Genomic DNA, 24213 nt, shown 5'->3' with positions numbered 1-24213 from the left:
TTCAATTAACTGTTCCACTGTCCCAGCTATTACTATAGAAAACATTTCAGAGTTACACAATTAATAGCCATCTGGAAAGGGAAGGAACAACTAGTAAATTCCTATATTATCCTCAACTTAAGTGTCGCATAAATATATTAATTGTTTACTTGAGTAACAAATTATGCCTTAAAGCCAGGTTAAAAACGTAAAACTACGTTTTAATTTCAGGCACATATTTGCCTTTTGTTTTGTGGTCTGGCATGTCACTCCCTCAGAGCCATGTTCATCCAACTTGAAAAGAGCTGAGGACATACTACTATGAAATGTGATTTTTTTTTTAAATTAGCACTTACTCATTGGAGTTGGAATGTGTCCATATTCCTATCGTTCTCTTTGCCCTTGGCCAAATTACAAGAGCCATGCTTGCAGAAAACAGCATCCATGCCCCCCACATAGGGTACTTTTTCTGCTCTCTCCATCCTGCTGTGTACACTGCAACACAGATTCTACGAGAGAAAAGAATCTAGTCTTAAATCTTACTTAACATATCTTTTTCGTTTGTTTGAACCACAGCTTACTTCCAGTTCAGAGCATGTCTAAAATGTAGCCAACAGCTGTAACATTAAGGAAATAGTTAAGGGACTCTCAAGATGGTTGTATCTTAAGCCCTGAGAAAGTAAGCGCTCCCAGTCCCGGGACAGAGCCCCATCACGAGCTTTTGAAAGTTGTGTGTCCTATCTCCTGCCTCTTTCCTTGTACCTGTCTTTTTTCCAGCATCTGTTTCGCAGGAAACAGATGTTGGCTAAGGCTCTCACTGGAAGACTCAGAATTATCCCATGACCCATGGCAACCCTGTCTGAAGAAGGAGATGGCCATGAGATTCGCCCTTTCTACCCTTTTCCTAAAAACACGTACATCACAGAGTATAATTACCAAACAAAACAGAGTAATTGTCACTCTCTCAGGTCCAATCATGATTAAAATTAACATAATTATAATTCATCAGTCCGGTTTTACCTGCTGCCTGCCAGCCTTATCTTCAGCCACAGTTCCTAGTTTGAATCCCGGCCTCTTCAGTGAACTCGTATACCAACTCCAGCCTGGTAGTCAGGGGCGCTGGAGACCTGCTTTCTTTTTGCAGGTCTGGAACTGGAACCAGCAGCCTATAGACCAGTCTTAAGAATGGTGGTGTGCTAGCTGACTCTTGAGTATCAGCCATTATTTTGCTCCACGCTTATGACCGGAAGCAAGAACTGAACGTATATGGAGGCCTGACTCTCAGGGCTGTAATCTACAGTCATCATCTGCTGCTGGGTCGGTTCCATCCACCTTATCAGTCATGCCTCAGTCCAGGCATCAGTGGTGCCCTTTCTTTCCTGCTTCACAAGTCCTGCCTTAGCTACAATGCAAGTGAAGCAGCTACAGGAAGGGTCCCATGGAGCCTGGAAGAAAACCTTTATTTCTTCTCTCATATAAATCATGAGAGAATTCTCTCAAAATGGGCCAAACAAGGAAACCATTATATATTATATACGTACATGTAAATTATATAAACATATGTAAATTGGAGACATAAGAAACATGTTATAAAGATTATAATTTTTTAACCTTTGTAGGTTGTTTTGAGAATAAAGGTTAAATTTTCTAATCATAATTTATAGCCAACTGCTAAATTATATTGATGAATTTAGTTATTGTTGTCATTATCTTTGCAATCAACGTCTTATAGACAGACTGGAATTGAATTAAAAAGGACTATTTCTATCCCCCCAAAAATGAATGAACTCAGGAAAATAAGAGGAGATATTTAACTACAAAATTGAAATTTTTTAAATTCAAATTCTAGGGGAAAAAAATGTTTGCTTTAGCCATATTCTGGTGTACAACTTACAGTTTGAGCTATCTGGATGCCATCGGAGGGAAATTTTGCTTTCATCTCCTTTTTAACTAGAGGGTCATCATTAGAAGAGGCTCCCTACAGAGGCATAGGATTAAGACTCTTATTTTGCTTTTGAATAATCATACTGAGATGTTGCAATAAACTTCCCTGCAGTTTTCAAACCAAGGTTTTAAAAGCCTACTCAAAATATGGGGTATTTTTACCCATTTTTCTCTAGTGCTTAGCAATTTCTTCCTTAATGCCCCTTTATGAATTTTTGTGCTAGCAAAAGCCTTTTGAACAACCTACCAATAGCCAAAAGGCGAGATACCTGATACCTCAGTGTGCATCCAGTAAGGAATCTGCCAATAGGATGTGAGGAATATTTTTAGGAAAATCCTGATATTTCAACTAATCTTGTTGGAGTCTGGTATCATTTGGATACAAATATTTAATGAAATATTGTGATAGCTGAAGTTGTGTTCCCACAACCAGTCGTGGCTGTAGCCCTTTTTTAGAAAACTTTTTCTATCTGCATAAAAAGAGTTGTTCATTCCAGTCCAAGACGTAATGGTTAGGTATCAAGACTTCAGGAACTGCCACTTAACTTGCAGTTAAGCCAGTGCCTGTAGGACTAAGAAATCAGGCAACATGTTTATAAGTCTGCAGTGACTGGCCTCCTTCATAAGACCAGGAAAAGTTTTACTAGAAGTAGGAGGTATGGAAACTCCACCTACTCTTTATATATATATATAAAAAAAGACTTTACTGTTGTTAAAGTAATAAGTGGGTAGAAAATGAAATGAATCAGACAAAAGATGCCCAGTGCTTATACAGTATTATAGTGTCTAATACAAATGGACATGGAATAACTGCTAATTAACTTCCCCCACCCTAAATTGCTTTTGAGTAATGGTCAATCAGCCCCTATCCTGTTACCCTGTACAAACGCCAACCTATATGATCAGATAAGGAATGGTATTAAGTAACTCAAACAGGGATTAAAATTAGAGCTTCCTTAACAGGTTTGACGTAAATGAATAGGAGAATTTAAGACAATCAATTGTCTAAACTTTTCCTTAAAGAGAAGATGGATAACTTACCTCTTTGAGTAGAATAGAAAACTGCATATGCTTACATTAATAAACAAGGCTCAGATAAGGAGTCTGATGAGATTACAATTAATAAAGGGACAGAGACACTATCCAATGACTCAATAAGTGTGGACACTACCAGCTAAGTCTATTGCTTTTCTAACTGCTCTCCTAAGAGTCTAACAACGTGAGCAGTGACTTTCTAGCCACCTTAGAAGTAAGAAGTCACAGGCAATTATGAATGATCTCAGTGGGAGAAATCAGTTTTTCCCTGATCATTCATTGTGACTATAGCTGTCCTGGGAGATGACAGGATGACTTCCTTATTGCTCACATATGCAGCACTAAATAGAAGACATTAAAGTCAGGCAGGCTCGAGCATCCTTAATGCCTTTCTCTCCTAACAAGAGATTCAAGACCTATTCAGCAACAGATAAATCCTAGGAAAGGGTTATTTAAATTATTGAAGGTTTTTTTTTTTTCTTTTTCCTGATGTTTTTAAAGGAAGCTTTACTCAGTGAGTGGATTGAATGAACTGGGAGCTATAGTCACTCCTGCTAACTCTGCTATTTCAATTATGAAAAGTAGTGGCTTTCTGTCTGTCTGCGATATGAAAGTGTCTAAGACTTTTATTCATAGGGCTCTTCATTTAAACTAAGAATTTTGGAATTCAGCATAAAAAACATATAAGTAATGTGGGGCCAAATTTTTCAGTGGTCTCCATTAAATTTTATATGTTGGTCTTGTACCTGCCACACTGATAGCTAAGATTACAATAGTTAATTGTGGACAGATCTAGCTAATTGCTCAACATAATAAAATAGCATGTCATCATTTAGTACCTTCATTTTTATAATAAAAATAATTGCTTGTATAACAAGAAGGCATACCGGTAATTGGCCTATAAATTATCTTGCTTTCCAGAAAAACACAGTATATATGAAACAGAACATCAGTGTTGAGTTACAATCAAATTGATGTCTTCATATCACAAAGAGAAAAATATCATAATATCTAAGAATTATTCAAGCATTACTACATTCCTAGGACTGTCCAATGTTCTTTCAATGTATTAATTTACTTCATCCTCACAATCTTCTATTATTATCAAATTAAGTTTAAGCACAGAGAAATAAAGTGACTTGTTTAAGGTCACACAGACAGGAAGTTATAAAGCCAAGATTTAAACTTAGACTTTCTGAATCCAGAGCATATTTTTTTTTCGGTCATTCATCCACCCATTTATGTATTTATGCATGAATGTGGGTCTTTATATTGCATCATGATTTATATACAGTGAAATACATGGATATTAAGTACACAGTTAAATGAGTATTGAAAAATGTGTACACCTGGGCAACCACCTACCCAATCAAGATAAGGACTACTTCCATTACTCCCAGAAAGTTCCTGCGTATCCATTGTTAGTCATTTCCATAGCACCATCTCACCACCAGAGGCAATTAGTCTTCTGATATCTAGCATCATAGATTAGTTTTGCATGTTAGTAATCTTCATGTAAATGGAAGGTTGTAGTATGTACTATTTTGTTTCTGGCCTCTGTCACTCAACATAATCTCTGTGAAATCCATCCATGTAGTAGCTGCCTGTCCTTTTCATTGCTGTGTAGTATGCTGTTGTGTGATTATACCTTAATTTGTCTATTTCCTTGTTTCATTTTATTGCAGAAGAGTAGTCTGCAATAGTAGTCTACAACTGTATAGTTGTACCTCAATTTGTTTGTTGATGAAAATTTGGGTTGTTTTCAGATTTCATTGTTATAAAAATAAAGATAAAGTTCTCTTAACATTCTTGCACAATTTAGGGGGACATACTTTCTTGTGTGTTAAGTAAATTCTTGTATGTGGAGTGGAATTGCTAGGTAATATATATTTAACCATATAAGAAACTACCAAGCTGTTGTCCAAAGTGACAGGACCATTTTGCACTCCCAGTAGCAGCATATATGGGTTCCAGTTGCTTCATAGCCTTAATAATATTAGGTGTTGCGGGGACATCACTGTTGCAAATTGATTCTGCTGAAAACATGAGATAACATACCTGAACATATAAAAATTATGTCAGGGAATAAACAGTTGGTGAAAATAGCTTAACTTTAATCTTTGTTTAACATCCTAATTCCAAACCTTTGATTGATATCTCTTGCTTAGTCATCCACAAATTATTTTCTTAGCCCTATCTGTCTTAAAAAAAAAACCTCTAGACAAAGAATAGAAAAAGAATAAAATTGGGGACCAAGTTATGGAGCCCAATTTAGGAGTTATTTCAAAGCTACTGATTTAAAGCTGTACAAAGCATTTCTATCTCGACGCGTTTTGCACAATCATAAAATAAAGCTCAAATCAACTCATTCTACTAAGTTCCAGAGTAGAAAATCAACCATTATAGCATAAAGATACAGGTGGTAAAAATACACATTTGAAAACTTTCGCTTCAGAGGGAGACCACATGAATGCTGATTACTCTATACAAGCGGTTTGGCCAGTAATATACTTGACATAAGGGCAAAACTGTGTGGGTGTTCAGATTTCCATGAGGCTTTTGGTAGTAGTTAATAAATAATTGTCTCAAACTCATGTTTGCTTTGAATACACCTAGATAAATTTGGCTAGAACATATACTTTTGCAATAATTTCAGGAAGGAAATGACAAATAAATGAAATCTATGTCCTTAAGTCAACCAATTCTACCCAGTAAGAATGATGCATAGATTGATACAAATGGTTTTCTAATTATGTGAGAAAAGCTCTATGATTTTTCTTTCCGAGGCTCAAAAGAACATAATTCAGTCTGGCAGCTAAAATTTTGAAGTCAATTTGCAAAAGGCATTTAACTAGCAGTTAATAATCAGTGACGGGCTCTTTGAATCTTTATAATATCAGTAATAAAAGTTTTTTCTCTCTTAATTGACCATATTGTAGCATCTTCCTTTTTATAGAAAACAGTCACATTTTAGTGATCTTGTTAAAAATAAAGTTTTTATGTTACACACACCGAAACTTCCATAAGAAATTAACATGTTTTAATGAATTATATATAGTCTTCTTAGGGTTTGCTGCAAATTCTTAAGAGTACCAAGGGAATAAAAATGACAGACAGTTTCCTATAATCTGATTTTCTAGCATATGTCATTTTTTTATGGTCATGCAAGTAAGTTTTAGTACTTATGAACGGTGTTTTAACAATCAACAGTTTAATTAGCAAAATAATGTTTCTGAACAACCAAAGAAGTAAGCCTGTTTTAAATATCTCACTTGCCTTTTAAATTAGAAAACCTTATTATATTTTCCATATCCTGGGGCACTCACTGCAGGAACCACACCCTATGGACCTTGCTAATTAGCCCCCAAACGTTACAGCGATTGAATCTACAACTGCTGACTCAGATGGAACTCCAGTTCATCATCTTCCTCATTTTCTTCCAACATTTATGTTCTTCCGTGGCCTTATGGACATTTATGGTTTCTATGCAGCCCATGTTTATTACATATCATGACATATGAAGGCAGAAAGCTTTTCTTTTTAGAATAAGTACCATCTCTATCTTATATACATTGGTGTGAATGAAATACGTATTGTGAAAAGCTGATGACATAGACATTAACCTACCTTTGCATTACCTTTCAGTTAAATCAGTCATCCTTACAGAGTGTCACTGCTACGTGGTTCTGTTAGATTTCTATTTCATTGCTGAAAAGTCCTTAAAGATACCCACTTTAAGCATTAATGGAGAGTATTCTTAAAAAAATAAGCCTTATACAATTTTCACCTATCTTTTCCATAGTAAAAATTCTACATTTTTTTTTAACACATTAAAACAAGTGAGGTTTTTGTTGGTTTGCTTGCTGGTTTTTCTAGAGACCGAGAAGGATGCTTGGCAGGGAATTGTTTTAGCAATCTTTGACAATGGACTGAACGAGCCTAGTGTCCTGTCTGTACCAGGATGTAACTAGTGGTTCAGTGATCAAATTAACCGCCACAGGGATTTTGTGTAAAGATAAGTTTCTGAAGGTCATTCTCCATTGATTCTGATTCTGAAAGACCCAAGTGAGACCTAGGACTCTGCATTTTTAACAACCTCCCAGGCAACTTTATAATCAGGGTAGTTAGCAGCCATCTTTGAAAACACTGAAAAATCTGTAGTATCGGCACAAGCAAGATCGAGTAACCACAGGAACTGACTGGCTAAAGACAGATGTAAGGGGCTGGCTCAGAGAGGTTGCTGTGATGCCCAACACCAGTCTGAATTCTTCCTGCCCTCTATTTCTGGTTCCCTTTCCCTTGGCCGCCCCTAAAATTCACTCTTCTCTTATATCTTGAGTAGGGGAGGGTAAGTGGCAAATGTCTCAGGCAAAAGAAGCACCCATTTTGTGATAAGGAAGTGGTTATGACCATTGGTGGATACACAGATACATACGCAGGTTCGGGGAGAGGTGCTGAAGTTGAGAAAGAAGGCAGCAAACACCCCCACCTGGACTGGTCTGAATGGGACGGGCACAAAGGCAGGGGGTATTGGTAGAGGAAATCCAGTCGTAGTAACCCTCGAATTGGGTCCCTGCTCTGCACAAGTCAACAGAAAAATACCATACAAAAGGAATGAGTTCTGTTTCTACTTCTTATTACAGCCAGCATTTGACCACAGTTTGACTCCTCCCAGACCTCCCATAAATTTCAGGTCCTGTGATTGCAAAACTATATAAATATATACCTTTAAAAGTGGAAATTCTTAAAGGGACCCTTTAGCCTTCTACTGAGTCTGTAACCATCATCCCCTTGATTTTCTTACTCCCAAGTTAATGCATCTGCCATCGAATTAGCAGCTCATTTAACTATACACCTGAGGCTTTTGCTTCAGAACTCTTTTGAAACAATTAGCCCTCTACTGAATAGTGTAGTGTGATTATAATTAGGTGGGAGACACAGAGAACCATGTGATTAAGCCTTTGTGAAAACTCCCTTAATGGAAGTGGGGGTCACAATAAAGAGAAACAAATGAGGATAGGATAAAGGCAGCTTGGTTTTAAACCGTGGGATGTTCAGTACACAGCACTCCTTACCTTACTTGCATTACTTATATCAATGCGTCAAAAAATAAATTTCCTTATATATCACCTCCCGAGTACCAGGACCTTTAATGTTTTGTTTGAAATTATCACATATTTTGGTCAGATGGAAACCTGTAAATCGCGCTACCTCTGCATTTCAATTTTCCCTGGAGATGGCTGAGATTATCTGTAATAAAAATAGTGTGGTTTTTATAAAACGGAGTGATTTTTACATATAAATATGAATCTAATTCCCCTGTAAGTTTTAGAAATTAATCGATGAAAAACGTGCTTATATTTTCACATCTATGTGGATATTTTATTCTGACCTTTTTTTTTAATATTAATCCTTTCTACAGCAGTGCTTCTCCAACTTTAATGTGCATAAGAATTGTTTGGGGATGCTTTTCAAATGCAGAATCTGATCTATTAGCCCTTTAACTTTGCATTTCTAACAAGCTTCTGAATGACGGTCATGTTGCCGGTTCAAGGACCATGCAAGGCTCTGTCTGGAATGTATCCCTTAAGTAGCCAAGATAGGTTTTCATTGAAGAGAAACATTCTTTTCTAGTCTAAATTTTATATTTATGAATTATGAATTGTCATTGGAACAGACGGAGGCTATGTTAACAAAGAAGAGACAGATGAATTCTAGTCTTCTGAAAGTTTCTAAACTTTACAACACATGGTATCTTCAGCTGGCTTTAAATTTTTCTGATACATGAAAAAACTTATTATTCTTGCTATTTCAGATGGAATGTTTAATTAGAACTCATTTTAAAAATACTAATAACTTGACCATTCATCCTCTCACTCTGAAGCTGTAATCATCTTAATTGCAAAACCCATGAAGTATTTATTTGATCATTGAGGTGTGGAAATGGGTGAGGATAGGCCCTTTTTAATGCCCTTAAATTTGCTAGTAGTCGGTACACAAATACATCTTCTCTAGAGAAGAAGCAACTTAAATGTGCTAATTTGTAAAGGATAGGACATTTGACTTGGTTAACTGGCTGATGCAGAAAATGAATGGCGAGAGAGAGAGAGAAGAGAGGAGAAACCCACACGTGGTCATAAAAAGGGAGGGGTAAGAAGAGGAATGAAAAAGAGAAGCCAAAAGTTAGAACCAGTGAAACAGAAAACACTGGGGGTATCTGACCCCGTGGGGGCCCACAAAGACATGCACATAGAAGGTGTAGGGATTTAAGAACTTATGCTACTTTCTCCATCCTGGAGAAATAAAAAACCAAGGGGAAGAAAACTGTTTTCTTCAGTGAACAGTAGAGTTTAGGGGCAGAGCTTAAATTTCTTTGGAAGTGAAACAAATAGAGTCTGAGAAGACACAGTTCAAAGAAAACCAAGAAAACATGGGGCTGCCACTGGGGAGGGGCAGGATTTCAGCATCTGGGCAGACGTTTCCCAACCCTGGGAATGCGGAGTAGGAATGAATGACCCTGTGCTGGCCGCCCCTGGACCACGTCGAACCCGTATCAGTGTGTGTTACATAATTAATTCCTGGAAAATTATGTCGCTGATAAAAGCGTGGACACTATGCAGGAAGAGACATTCAGTGTTACCCAGTCCAGTTCTTGCAGGTTGTAATTTAGTGAACTAGGTCCCCCAAAGGCTAAAGGACTGCTCTAAGGTCATACTGAAGGCAGAGCTGATTCTGAATCCCAGTTCTCCACACTCTGAGCCCTGACTTGTGCCACAACATCAAAAACCCATGCACTGAGTTACACTCAGGCATGAGATGAGGCAGATTAAGGGTGAAGAAGAGAGAACCACTTTTGCAGGAAACCCCTCCAACTCCCCCTGCCATGCCAGACAAGACGGCATGACCTGACTTGTCATCTTACGTGGCCTTCAGGGCTCTCAAGGAAGCTGTAATTAAACAGATAGAAATACAACAGTTAAGATGAGCCTCTATCATCCTCTTTTTCATCAAGATCTCAGTCAGATTTTAAATCATATTATATACTTGATAGAGTTAGATATAAATTTATACACATAAACACTTTTGCTATCACTATGGGTAAATTTTTCTTTTGCAGACAAAGATTTTTTTAACAGTATGATCAACATTTTCGGTAGTAGAGATATGTGTTTTATTTCATAGAACATTCTTATTTTCAGAACATATCTTAATACATATGCAGTTTAGAAGAGTTCTAATCAACAATTCAAGAAGCAAAGGCTTGTTCTAATATGACATAATGGTGCCTAGAATATGGTGAGTGCTATGTAGCATCAGCTATTATTAACATAAATCAGATTATCTAACTTCTTTGCTTAAAAATCTGCTGCCTTCCCTATACCCTCTTAATGAAATTAATTCGCTGAATTATGTCCTCAGAAGTGTTTGCACACTTTAGTTCTGCTGATCTCTTGAAACCTCTCACTGCCACCTTCCACCTCACTGCTGCCTGGCCGCACGAACCTTCCTTCAGCCCCTCCAAAAATCAAGTGCCTTTGAACCTCAGGATCTTTGTAACAGCTGTGCTCCAAGTATGGAGAGTTCTTTCTGTCATGCTCATCCCAGCTAAATCCTACTTCTAGTTCATATTTAATAAAATAAAAACAAATTTTCTCAGAATATACCACTCTTAATGGCCAATAAGGACATGAAAAGATGCTCAATATTATTAGTCATGAGGGAAATGCAAACCAAAACCACATTAGACACACTGTATACCAACTGGGAGGGTTAAAATAACAAAGACAGATAACAAGTGTCACTGAGGATGCAGAGCAGTTGAAACCCTCATATATTGTTGGTGGGATCGAAAATGGTGCAGCCATGTTGGAAAACAGTTTGGCAATTTTTAAAAACATTAAATGTAGAATTACCATATGATTCAGCAATTCCACTCCTAGGTATAAACACAAATGAAATGAAAACTTATGTGCACACAAAAACCTGTACATGAATATTCATAGCAGCGTTATTCATAACAGCCAGAAATGGTTAACAACCCAAATGTCTATCAACTGATGAATGGTTAAACAAAATATGGTACATCCATATAATGGGATATCATTCAGCAATAAGAAGGGATAAAGTCCTGGTACATGCAACAATGTAAATTAACCTTGAAAACATTATTTTAAATGAGAAAAGCCAGTCACAAATGAAACATAGTGTGGTTCCATTTACATGAAATGTCTAGAGTAGACACAGCCATAGAAGCACAAAGTAGAGTATTGGTTCCCTGGGGGGTGACAAGAGTAGGGGTTGGGAAGTAACTAGGTACTGGGGTTTCTTTTGAGATGTCAAAATAGTCTCAGATTCTGGAAATGGTTGAATAACTCTGTGACTCTACTAAAAAACACTGAAACGTACACTTCAAAAGGGCAAACTTCATAGTTATGGGAATTATGTCCCAGTAAAGCTGGGTTTTTTTTTTAAGATTTAAAAAATACCCCATTCTTGAGTTTGGGATTGGCAGATACAAACTACTATGTACAGAATAGATAAACAAGGTCCTACTGTATAACACAGGGAACTATATTCAATGGCTTGTAGTAACCTGCAATGAAAAAGAATCTACATGTATTATATATGCATAACTGAATCACTGTGCTGTACCCCAGAAACTAACACAACACTGTAAATCAACTATACTTCAATTAAAACAATGTTTTGAAAAGTACCCCATTCTTTATCACGGTAGCCATTCTAACAGACCAGGACCACGTCTGATTTTTCTTCCTTGCTGTGTTGTATCACCTCTGCCTCTTATCATGCCAAATACGTAGTAAATGATCAATATTTGCTAAAGAAATTAAAAGGATTCTGATTGGTATGTGTAAATGACAGTGATGATGTTTATGACATTAGGAAACAGCTATTAGCTGTTTGTGCCTAAATGAGGAAACTGAAGTTAACTTTGGTAACCTTGAAAGCCAACTCTGTTACTACTTATTTTAAAATCAAACTCATTTGGCGTTACCTGACTCCTGTAGCAAGTGAGGCTATCTACAACGTTCATTTCTGAACTAGCTTCAGAGAAGCACAGAATGTTCTTTGCAGTCAGAGAGTAATCTGAAGTGTGATCGTCCTCATGACACTATTGACAAGGACTTTTCAGCCTCAGTCTTCAGGCAGGGTTTTGGCTTACAGAACACCGACATAGCTGGGTCTTTGCTTTCCATCAAGGTATCCTTTGTTCTTTCACATATTTACTCATTCAGCATCTATTGTGTACACCCTTTTTCTAGGTGGTAAAAATATAAAAACTAAAATCACCATACGTGCCCACTAGAAACCAAAATATGTCCTCGGGAGGCAGATAAAGGATTGAGATCAATTTTAATAGAGTGTCCTGCTGGAGTGTGGAGGGAAACACTTGTAAAGAAATGCCTTAGTGGTGTTGCCACATCTGCCACATAATTCCAGCCAAGCAGATTATGAATTACCATTCGTTTACCATGTAAGACATTTTAGTAAAGGCCTATCGTGCACCAGGCACTGTCCTGCTGGAGAAATGGCAACTAAGGGACATGACTGAAACCCCTGCCCTCACTGGAGTAACAGTGCAGTGATGGGAGGTGAGTCCAGAAGTTCACAAGGTAAAACAGACAATATTCCAGACAATGATAAATGTTGAGGAAAAAATTAAGCAGGAGAGCAAGGTAGGTGGCGGGGGCGACAAATTTAAATGATGCTCAGGGAAGATTTTAATGAGAAGGAGATATCTGACCCAAGAACTGAAGAAAATGAGCTGGTGAACATGGTGAAGTGTGTAGGTGAATGCATCCAGAAAATGAGGGCAAAATCCCCGGTGTCAAAGGAACAATCAGGAAGGCCCAGGTGACTGGCGTAAAGTGAACGATGGAGAGATTAGTAGGAGAAAAGGGTCAAAAACTCAAGGAGGGGGATTCAGTCCCATGGGCCATTATACGGACACTGACTCTTACGTTGAAGAAGATGGGAAGCCCTGGAACATTTCAAACAATGATTAGCTTCATTGTACAATTTAGCAGATCACATTGTTGTGCTGAAAACAGGTGATGTGGGGAGGGATGATGGTGGGCGTTGAAGCAGGGAGACTTGTTGGGAGGCTATGGCAGTAATCCAGGTGGTTTACTATCCAGGTGACCTGACCAGGGTGATAGCAATAGAAGTGATATAAAATGATGGGACTTAGGATACAGTGTGAGGCTAGATCCAAGGGGATCTGCTGATTGAGTCAGTGGGAAGGTTATTGGTGACCATAACAGGAAAAATGTTAGTGTCGTGGAAGGGACAAATGTCTATTCATAATGAGTTTAACAGAGATGGGGAGGAAATGAATCAGACAGAGATTATTACACTTCTGAAAAGTTGCTTTAAAAAGACAGTAGATGGAAAGGAAGTGGGGTCAAGAGAAGATTGTTTTAATAAGGAAAACTAACCAATTTTTAATATTTATGGGCATGATCTAGCAGAAAGGGAAAACTGATGGGTGAGGCAGGACGTAACAGCCAAAGCAACTGACTAGATGAGAGAGGGTGGGAGCTCATGCACAACAGAAGCAGCTGTCAATCAGGAGCCAGGACACGTGCACCCCAGGTTCACAGCAGCACTATGTGCAATAGCCGAGACATGGACACAGCCTAAGTGTCCATCAATAGATGACTGGATAAAGAAGTTGTGGCATATTCATACAGTGGAATGCTACTCAGCCATAAAATAATAAATAATGCCATTTGCAGCAACATGGATGGACCTGGAGATTGTCATTCAAAGTGAAGTAAGCCAGAAAGAGAAAGAAATATGATATCACCTCTATGTGGAATCAAAAAAAAGACAAACTTATTTTCAAAACAGAAACAGACTCACAGACATAGAAAACAAACTTCTGGTTACCGGTTGGGGGAGGAGGATAGGAAGGGATAAATTGGGAGTTCGAGATTTACAGATACTAACTAATATATATAAAATAGATAAACAACCAGTTCATACTGTATAGCCCAGGGAACTATATTCAGTATCTTATAGTAACTTATGGTGAAAAGAAATATGAAAATGAATATATGTATGTTCATGTATGACTGAAGCATTGTGCTGTACACCAGAAATTGACACAACTTTGTAAACTGACTATATATATATATATATAGAGAGAGAGAGAGAGAGAGACAAAAAAAATCAGGAGCCAGGATGATGGATCCACAATGAAGACGGGAAGACAGAGGATGTGGGCTGTGGTGATGTAGGTGAGGAGGAGTCATATGGTTTGGGAAAGTTGTTTCCTTTTTGTTCCTGTTAACTCCTGAAACAGGAATCAAGGTTTTCATTGGAGAGCACGGACAGTGAAAGCAGAGGTGGTCATGTGAGGAAAGAGGTGAGGGTAAGAAGTAGTCATCTAGGGGTGAAGAGAGAGAGCTCAATGTCTAGGTATGGCAGTAAGTGGCTGAGGTTGTATGAAGGACATTACTGATAGACAGTCAAGGATATGAGAGGCCAGAATATCACACATGGTTACACTGAAATCAGTCAACAAGAATCAAAATAAGAAGAGTATTGTAAAAGACTGTAAGCCAGAGCTAAAAATCTTCAAGTTTTACTGAACTGTTTGGTTTGATTTTAAACTTCTGTTTTTATTTTTATTGAACACTCAATCACAATTTTGAAAACGTTTCTCCTTTCCCAATTACTGTCTTGCTTTCTTTTATATTTCTTTAAACAATTAAGAATGGGACTTTATGACCTGCCTGTGACTAGCATGTTATACAAATTTGTTAAGTTATAAAGCATACCTTGTAACTAATTCAAACTTGAAACAGTCACTGCGTGATTTTTACCTACAAAAGAACAATTTCCATTGGCTGCATGAGGAAAAAAACCAATTTTATTTCTTTGATTCACATTTTCAGAGGAAAGAATGTTTTGAAAAGATGTGACTGGTAAACGTGTACACATTTAAAATGTTGCACTGAATGAGTTCAGTGACTCCAGCGGGTGAATTTCCAGCCAGAGAAAAATGTTAATCAAAATAGTCAAAAAACAGTCATCAGTGAAATCCATCACAAACCCATCATTTCACATTGGGCCATTAATCTTCAGCAAGATGCCAACTTGTGCAGGACATGAATATTTGGATGTGAGAGGGCGTCATCTATAACACCCAGTGTTAATAGAAAACCGTCAGGCTTATGCTCGATTGCCCACTGGTGATGGTCATTGATCTGCTCCATGGCGAGACAAAGACGTATGAATTTTGGATGCCATTTTGAAACAGATCTCTACAGGCTGCACCTTGAGACCCCTGCAAGGTATTAATCAGTTGTCACCTAGTTTTAATTTCAGATGGTTTAGTCCTTTCCAAATTGGATACTAGGGAAGGGATGTGTCAGATTAATGAGGGATCTAAGTTGATATTGAAGTGCTGAAAACTAAACAGCAGAACAGATACAATTAGTTTGGGCTCTATCTCAAGTCTAATGGCTAAACTGAGAAATACAAACCAAACATAGTAATGTTGATTAACAGTTGTGGACCCCACTGGCCAGCACAATTCCAATATCTTCTTTGTGAGGGATCACAACTTAAAGCCTGGGGAATTGCCTGTACTGTGAGATCTCCAGAATTAATCTTTAGTCCATACATGGCAATGACTAATCTTGTTTAAGGAAAGCATTTTCATTTGCTATTTTTAGAAAAAGAAATTTAATGTGAAAGAAACTGAGGACCATTTTACAATGTGTGTCCACTAAGAGGCCCAAACAACAATTTATCACATTAGAGAAAAATGTAAGCGATGTGGGGAAAAGGAAGCTTGATGAACACTACAAATATGTGTGAGTGGGTGGGGACAGGCATAGCGTGTGTTTAGAACACATGGCCCACCACCCATTATTTCCATCTGTAATATGAAAAAACTCCAAAAATAAAATCACCTGCTGTTCTAACAAAACCTTACTAAAATTGATGTAGTAAGTAAAATAACCATCATGAATAGCTTTTCTCCAGTTGCATGTGGGGAGACTAACATTATCTCATGAATACTGTACGATGTTACACATTTGTGGTGAAACAGCCCTGGTCAGTTCGGGCTGCTGTAACAAATTACCACAGACTGTGTGTCTTTAAACAACAAAGGTTTATTTCTCACAGTTCTGGAAGTTGTAAGCCTGAGATCATGGTGCCAGCATTCTGGTGAGGGCTCTCCCCTGCATTGCAGATGGCTAACTTCCCACTGTATCCTCACATGATAGAGAGATGAGGGAGCTGGCTCTCCAGGCTCTTCTTATAAGGGCACTAATTCCATTCATGAGAACATCCCTCCCATGACTTAAATCTCTCTCAAAAGCCCCGCCTTCAAACACCATCAAACTGGAGATTAGATTCCAAAATATGGATGCAAACATTCCATCTATAACACAGCTGTTGATTCATGGGAGAAACCAAAACAAAAATGTATTATAACCAAAGAGAATTATCCAAGGGAAAAATGTGAATTAGAACAAAGCCACTGATTCAAGAATATTAATAGAGCTAAGGAGGAATTGAGTCTGCCGAGAAAACTGCTGGAGGAACGGCTTATGGAGTTTGACCCTGGGTTGAAGGATAAGAAAAAACCTGGTTTAGAATGCACTGCATGTGGAAGTCAGGGTGAGGGGCCACCTGTGCAGTTTTGTTTTGTCCTGCTTTCCTTGAAGCTGAGCTTGTAGGTGCAGAGATAAGCGTTATTTTAAATTAGTTGCTGCCCTGGAACCCAGTCAGAGAAGGACCTTTGTTTTCTGCCAAACACTGGTAGCGAAGGGCAGCGGACTAGTGCGACAATACACAACAACTAAGAATTCAGAAATCTAATTTAATCTTTGCAACAACACTATCCACCTATGTACCTGCCTACCTGCGTATACTCTGAGTACCAACATTTTCCCCACTGGTTGTCTCCTATTCATGAAAGGCCAAATATATGATCTGGAGGCAGTCCTGGGGAGTTGGTGAGAGGAGGTTGAGGGAAGATACGGGAAACTACTGTTGTGCAGTTTCTCAAAATCTCCTAATCTTCATTCTGGATACATGGGATAATTACACTTTCTTACCTCCTTAAGGTTAGAAATAGCCATATGACTTTTTTTTGGAAAATAGAATGTGAGTGCAGGTGATCTGTGTCTCCTCTGAGCAGACTCATTTAGTTGCCCTTGGAGATGCTCAGAACTCTCCTCCGTGGCTGCTATAAACCCATGTTTTAATATGGAGATGCCAGGCTGAGCCATCCCGTGGAGGACAGGAGCCTGGGCAGGGAAGGGGGCACCTTTGGAGATTGCTGACATTTGGAAGTTGTTTACTGCTGCACCATAACCTAGCCTATCCTGAGTAAGGCAAGCTCCAACTTCCCCAAAGACTTGGCATACACAAAAGAAACACCTTAATTCCTTGGCATCAAAATTGGTGGACAGTTATGTTGGCAGGGAGGTTTATGTTAGAATAAAGCATTTTGCAACTTTATCACTGAAGTTTACTTTTTTTTATTAGTTTAATAATCTTTAGTAAAGCATAGCACTCAGTGCCACTATTTACTGAAAGTTGCGTCTAATAAAAGCAATTCTTGACTGATTATGACATTTCATATACTCACCCGCCTCTACTCACTGGGTTTTCTTTGAATTGCAAGTCCTTTAAAGGAATGTCAGTTTAGCCTACGATGACCCTAGGAAGATGTCTTCCCTACCCTTTCATTTAGACATAAAATAGGACTGTAAGTTCATCTTCTGCCTTGAATTCATTTCATAGGACTTCTTCCTAAATATTTTTGCTGTAGATCTGGGGTCCAGAGGATGAATGGGCAAGATAGTCAATGTCTTCAGCTTTGTGGGTCATACGATCTCTATTGCAACTTCTCAGTTCTGTTGCTGTAGCAGGAAAACTTCCATAGACAATACATCAACCAATAAGTAATTATGTCTATTTACAAAAATAAGCAGCAGGCAGATTTTGGCCCATGGGCCATAATTTGCCAAGTCTTGCTTTAGATATTACCTCCAGTTAAAGTCATATCCATATAAGTCCATATTATCAGCTATCATTATAGCATATTTTGATACTATATTAATTAAATCAACATTCCATCTGACAACTTACCACAATCATGAAATAAAATACATAACAATATTTATACTCTGGACTTAATATCCATTTTTTTAAATAATTTCCCACACTAGTTCTGTAGAGCTAGATGTATAAAAAAAAAAAAAGAAGAAACTAAAATAAATGTTCTACCTTTGTAGGATATTCAAAGCCCATTTTTCTCTGTTATAGTTAAAATGAACTTTTTTAAAAAAATGGAAATATGTTTATTTTTGGTTCCCCACAAATACCAAGAGATAAAAACTTCAATGAGATAAAGGAAAGAACGAGATAACAGTAGCCACCGCAGAACAGAAATGGATCTGTAAAATTGTTTTCAGAAAATGAAATCATGGCTGACATGATCTAACATCTCTCCACCTGGAAAACACTAGCCCATGCCAAATTAGGTCTCTGTTTATTAGTTCAAGATAAAACACCACTAAAATGTCACAGATACAAGAGACTGTTGGAAAGAAGAGAAATGAAGGAGAAAGAAAAAACATATGCATACATATCTGAGTCTCCTAGAAGGAAAACAAAACAATTTTATTCTTTTTTAAATTTCAGTCTCAAATTAACTTCTTTTAGTGCAATGTATTTTGAATTACTGTGCAAAGAAGCAAACAAGGAAGCCAGCTATGTCAAATGGATTCAAGCACATAATAATAAAAAGAAATGAATTATGATAAGACCCAAGGCTATTTATGTTTCCCGCTTCAAATAGCATGTGTGTGTGTGGCGGGGTTGGGGGAGGATATACGTATCATACAATAGTGTAGTGTTTCAGGGAGCACTTGAACATTAATTAAACTCAGTGTGATTGGCTTATAAAAGGTGTATGTATGAACTTTGTCTTTTAATGGACTTGGTTAGTTTGCTCCTGAATATACTGGCCAGTTGGTTTCTAAAGAAAGTGGGATAAGTTCTCCTCTTGACTGCTTCATTGCTCACTTGGGATGTATAACCAAGAACAAGACCTTATTGAAAGGGAAGAAAATTGATTGATGCTGACGGGAATGGTTCAGGCATGAAATGGATTGTAATGTGCCCCTGTGTCCCACCAGCATGTGGAAGTGCTTCTGTTTTCGAGTGGTCTTGACTGCAGTGTAGCTGTCGTGTAGCTGGGGAGGTCACTGAGACACTGGAGCAGGACTGAACACAAAGTGGAGTGGCCAAGAGAGGTGTGCGTAGACAGACTTTGGATCAAAGCTGGCTCTGCCCTACAAACTATGTTTGTTTGTTTGTGCAAATTATTTAATTATTCAAACTTTTGGCTTTCTCAACTCTCAGGCTGAGCTGTATGAAACTGCCAATATTTGACAGTTTTTTATTTCCAAAATTGACAATTTCATGATCCCATGGCTGTGATTAAATGAAATGTTTCTACAAACTTACAGGTACAGTATAAGTGCATTTATAATTTTTTGCTTCCTCTGAGTAGAATCACTGATTAGAAGGTATTGAATAATAGTTTCAATTCATCATTTTAGTTCATTGATTTATATAGACAAATCAATCATTGATAATTTAACATTTGTCATTAAAGAAATATAAATTGCATTATGGAATAGTTTGTTTAGTCATGTGTATATACTTTGTGGTCCTGGGATCTTAAACTTGACTTCATCACTGGTAGAGCATTTACCAATAGTCCTGCCATCAGGTTGGATGTGTTCTGTCCAAAAATATGCTCCCCTGATATATAGTCTCAGTACAGGTTGATGCCAGTCTTATTCCAGGTTAGCTTGCATTTGTAAAGTTAATTTAATGATACTGGCAGATTCTGCCAAGATGTTCCAACAGTCTCATGCATGACTTCCATCTCCATCCTCAAGCTTCTAGGTGTAGAGCAGAGCTCCATTATTACTTGGAATGGAATCTTATACGCACATGCAGCTCCAGTAAAACCCAGCAGTGCAGCTCTGAAATACTCAGATGTTTGCTTTAAAAAAAATGTACATTCATAAAGTTATTGAACTCTTTAATTGAGTGTATATTTTTGCAATATTATAAAAACCTGAGGATTTGGGTCAGTTATCCATCTGATGTGTCTTAAGGCTGAATAAATCCAAGATGAGAGTTGAGTGCTCACACAGGGAGAAGACAGAAGCCTGACACCAGAAAATGGTCACTAAATCTGTAGGGTCATAAGGAACTTCTGATAGGTAGTTTTAGATCTGAAGAAGCAAAGCATAATTTATAACTAATAATGAGATGTGACAGATTTGCTGATAGTGTTTTTAACTACCATTAAATCACTTAAGCAGTCAGCTTCCATTGGAATATGGCAAGTATATTTGAGTATTTGCTCCCTCCTACTTAGATTTCTCAAGATGCTTTTTAGATACTCTATTAAATTAAGAACCCTCAAGAAAACCATTTAAAATCAGAAGTACACTTGACCCTTCTCCTCTTTCATATGTGGAGTTTACTGAAGGTGACATCAGTGAGAGAGGCTATAAACCTCAACAGTTTAAATCATACACAGATTACAAACCACAGGATATTTTGTTACTCTTTCATGCTCATCTATTCCGGAGGTTGCAGATTGTTCTCTTGGAAATAACTAGAGGTGGAACCTGAACCTTGGCAAATTTTCTGAAGCTCTGAGATCCATTGGAAACTATTCTGAGACCAAAAATCTTGACCAAGTTCTAAGAGAAGACAAATGTTCATCGACACAATTTCCCTCCAGACAGCCTCTCCTTGTCTCCTAGTGACCTTCACCTACCCTTTAGAGTCCCAGGGTCCTTCTCATGCCTTAAGCAGCCATTGTCCTGAATGGGGTTTTGGCATCCATGTTGAATTGTACATATTATTTTACAATTATTTTATTGTTTAAAATAACAGTAGCTAATAAAATAAAGCACACTTTTCTTGGTAATTATTACATTTTATCTTCAGAAGAAAGTCCAAAAGAGTGACTAATGATGTTAAGTACCTTAATAAGCTGAGAGGAGAAGATACTTACAAGTAGGTATCTTGAGGAATTTTTCAAAGCACCCTATTGACATGGTCCTATATTTCTGCCCTATGGAAGGTCACGCCTGTTATAAATCAATCAGGAAACATTTGTTCTGTGACCAGTACTAAGTAAGGTGCTGTGGAGCATTACAGCATAAGATAAACCTCTGCTGAGAAAATATCCAATTTTCCTTGACCCTTCTAGATCTCGCAGTGTCATTTGGGAATGCCCAGCTGCTGGAAGAAAATTGCCCAGAAGTAAAAACTCGCAGCTTGCAAAAATCTAAGCAGAGGATAATGGGAGCCTTTGGTGTTTTCCGCTGTCTAAAAACCCAGCAGAGACCTTATTAAGAAAGCAGAGGTTCCCAGAATAGCTTCATGTAGAGCCGCCCAATAAAAAGAAGGGAGGAAATGTCACAGAAGAAAAACCTAGCCATAATAACGTCTCTTACCCCGACTCTCAGCTCTACAAGTATTTTATGGGGTAAGCATTTGAAGAGATTTGGGAGCTGGAAGGAGAATCCTGTTTTCCTCCTTCTTCCAAGATGGTGCGCAGCCATCCTCTTCAGCCCTCTTCATTTCTGGGCGTAATTTAGCTTGGTAGTCTAAGCCTGAGAAATAGGTCCAGCAGTGTTGAGTCACTGCCTGAGAAGTTCTCCGCAGTGCTCCACTCGCCTTCTCCCCGACACCTCCCCTCTATAATGAAACTCATGCTAATATGCATAGCAATGAATGGCAGCACGAGTGGAAAAATAATGTAGAAAATGCAGCAACCTGTGGAGGGCACAGCTGTGAGTAGAGTGCACTTATTTACCTGCAACGAGGTTATGGGCTGATAACCTTTGGTGGAACAGAAATGGCAAACAGACCACTGTGAGACAAATGTTATTCACAAATAGGTTTTCTTTGGCCTGCGTAGTATTAGATTACAAAATATTTTTTTAACTTTTTGAATTCATTGCAAACTAACTTCACCTAAGAATCAGGATTTCTAGTTCTTTTGCAGATCAAGCCATCTGACAACCCTAAACCTGCATTCCCCCTCCTCACTACACTAGTCGGAACAGAGTATCGGGTGCCCTCCTAGATCAGGCAGTTCTCTCCAAATTGCTTCCAACACATCCGTCTTATTGGCTCCATGATCGTGCACCACTTTTCTAGCCCCTGTCGATATTTGATATGAATCCCCCCAATGAGACCATTATGTGCCTTTGAGCATCATCCAATGAACCAACTGTTGTCTTGCTCAGGTGTCTCCAAAGAAACGCTGGCTCTAAACCTATAGCCACTGCCTACCTGGGGTAGCCTCCCTTGTAGTGGAGCTTGTCCTAGTCTAGGCATTGGCTTGGGAAGGAGTAAGAGAGCCAGTCATTGGTGTTTCTGCACTTGAAGTGCTTAGCTGATCGGCATCCTGCCTGACAACCCTGAATGTGCAGGAGTATATGCATCAGCCATGGGGTAAATCTTCCTACCACACAGAACACCTGATGAATGTCATTGATTTTTCCTGGATTGCATGTTTGATGTGTCAGGCACTGAGTGTTGTGTTTTACCTAAGTGATGGTTATAATAATAAAGACAACTACTTTTAGAGCACTATGTCCCAGCCATCTCATACTTCTTATTTCATCCAATTTCCTTAACAAACCTAGAAGGTAACATAGGGAATATCTGTTGTTTTTAGCTGCCCAGGGTCCTTTTGCCTTCTCTTAGTAATAATATCCCTGCTTCCCTTGAGTGAATTGCCCACCCCTTCCAAACTCAACTATGGCAATCTTGGCAGGGCTGTCAGTCACAGTACGCTCCCATAAGCCACGGGGTGGGCATATTACCCAACCAAGGCCAATGAAGCTCAGCTGAAGGTTTGAGTCTTAGCACAGTGGTACTAGCACAGAAAAAAGGCTTGGTCAGATTCATCTACACAATGCCTCCCAGAAAAGACCTCATATTTGTTCCTAATCTGGATCCCAGAGCTACTGTGGTTTCTGTATTTTTAGGTGTAAGCACCCTTATCCTTTCAATAAATTTATTTTTTCATTTAAAATAGCTGGAGAAACCTTGCACTGCTATAACCCCTTGTGTTATTGTGAGATAACTGACTTGAAAAAATCAGTTGCATTCTTTAGAAGGGCAAATCCATGACACAGTTAGATAGGCATACGATATGGAATTAGATGTATCAATAGTTGAATCCCAAGTTCAGCTACTTATTTTAATCCTGAACAAGTTATTTTATTTCCCTAAAGCTCAGTTTTGTTAGTTGTAAAATGGGGATAGCTACACTCTAATGCTCATCTTTCCAGATTGTTATAAGAAATTATTTCTATAATATACACAAAGTAAGTATTTAAAAACGACTGTAGTATTAGTTGTCATCGTTTTATGTTCTTATTATTACTTTCACTATTCGAAGAGTCATTCCAATAGGCCAAGCCCTGGCAGGCTTTTCAAAAGGATTTAAAGCAGTGTTTGCTACTCAGTTTTCATTATGTATTTCCCTCCTTGAGTGACAGAAATTTTTTTTCCTTTTCTCATTTCTAATTTTCATGCCCATAGGAAGAAGGCATTTTATATTTGCTCTGGACATAGAACTGAACCAGTAGATACATGACCTGAGAAAATGGTTTGTTGAGAGTAGAGCAGTAAGTGTTACAATTTCATAATGAAATTGATAGGCTAAATTAACATAAATTTTGTCCTAAATTTGGTATGAAGAACATTTAGAGGAGAAAATAATGCTTGTTCACATTCTAAACTCAGGGAAAAATAAATAAAAAGGAAAGAGAAGGAGGGAAAGAAGGAAGGAGGAAGGGAGGGAGAAAGGGGATAAGAGAGAAAAAGAATAAAACAGAAATCACTCAAGCTGGAACTTTCACAACAGAAGAAAATACCAGATTTAGTTAGCAATGTACCCAATTTGAGATAATAGTGTGATTACTAAAAAAAAGCTAGTTACTTTAGGCTACATTATCTAAGCTATATATAATATGTGAATAAGGAGGTTCACAATTTATTTTATTTCTTACTAAAGCCTCACCTAAAATGTTGGGATACTGTGTTCACTTGGGATATCACATCTTAAGGACACTGATAAGTCATAGGAATTTAAAAAGAAAACGGGAGAATTTAACTAAAGAAAAGCAGGCTTCAAAGCGACGATTT

At 38.0% G+C, this 24213-nt stretch overlaps 1 protein-coding gene across 1 annotated transcript in view; it reads right to left on the bottom strand.

Annotated features, from left to right (window-relative positions):
* Positions 1–455: 455 nt before the first annotated feature.
* The window catches only part of GPR37 (G protein-coupled receptor 37), a 54088-nt gene continuing 30330 nt past the window's right edge, over positions 456–24213 (bottom strand). Inside the window, exon 3 of the mRNA XM_072964569.1 lies at positions 456–488. The gene's annotated coding sequence lies outside the window, so the exon portion shown is untranslated. The remainder of the gene's footprint in view (positions 489–24213) is intronic.

Source organism: Vicugna pacos, chromosome 7 (assembly GCF_048564905.1).
Source record: "Vicugna pacos chromosome 7, VicPac4, whole genome shotgun sequence".
Lineage (NCBI taxonomy): Eukaryota > Metazoa > Chordata > Mammalia > Artiodactyla > Camelidae > Vicugna > Vicugna pacos.
Note: the sequence above shows the minus strand (reverse complement) of the source record. Positions and strands in the feature narration are given on the sequence as shown.